The sequence below is a fragment of the Oncorhynchus nerka genome, unplaced genomic scaffold, assembly GCF_034236695.1.
Source record: "Oncorhynchus nerka isolate Pitt River unplaced genomic scaffold, Oner_Uvic_2.0 unplaced_scaffold_11993, whole genome shotgun sequence".
Classification (NCBI taxonomy): Eukaryota; Metazoa; Chordata; class Actinopteri; order Salmoniformes; family Salmonidae; genus Oncorhynchus; species Oncorhynchus nerka.
The window spans coordinates 1-748 of NW_027029362.1; the positions used below are offsets into that span (position 1 = coordinate 1).

The window sequence follows — 748 nt, forward strand, 5'->3', positions numbered from 1 at the left end:
GAAACAGCAGATGACTCAGTTCGTGTAAGTAATTAACCTACGATATGCTGGGGAACTTTGTCAAAAGGCAGAGTTGCTGAGTTTCTTAGCTTTCAGGTAAGTCTTAACCTGTTCAAAAACAACCCCCTTCAGAAAACTACATTTGCTATGCCGTGACCCAGTTCGAACCCCGGGGTTGCTCGCGGCCACAACGCAGTACTAACCACTATACGATCATGGCTGACTACAAGAGGTTGCTTTGTAAACCTACATAGGCTGTGAAAGTGATGTGCACAAGCTGGCTAAACACTTTCATATTGGTCTCGATAATGAATAAAGTGGAAGAGCAGTCGAGCTTTACACATTCAAAAAGTGCCCTTTTCCGTGACACCGGAATATCTCAATTGCATCGTCCTCACATCATCTCTAATTCTCTAATCCGATTGGTGAGAAAACCTGAGTGCCCTCCTCCTGACCTTCTCCCACCAATGTAAAAATGCAATAAAATGCTTGAGAGTACTGCTGAGATTTGAACTCAGGATCTCCTGTTTACTAGACAGGCACTTTAACCAACTAAGCCACAGCACCCATGAAAGAGATATATTTTGCAGATGTGAACACCAACACCTATTTTTATCAAACCAGTCTCATTAATTTAACCCACATCTCTGTCTAGCAAAATCACATCACAAAAGAGATGTCTTTTACTAATATTGGTCTTTCGAGGACAGTACATTTTTCATTTGGGTCTCACCTATTTTTATCAAAC

General features: G+C 41.4%; 1 non-coding gene across 1 annotated transcript; it reads right to left on the reverse strand.

The window, feature by feature from the left end:
• Nucleotides 1–493: 493 nt before the first annotated feature.
• On the reverse strand, nucleotides 494–567 carry trnat-agu (transfer RNA threonine (anticodon AGU)). Its single transcript has one exon. It is a non-coding gene; the product is annotated as a tRNA-Thr (tRNA).
• Nucleotides 568–748: the final 181 nt, after the last annotated feature.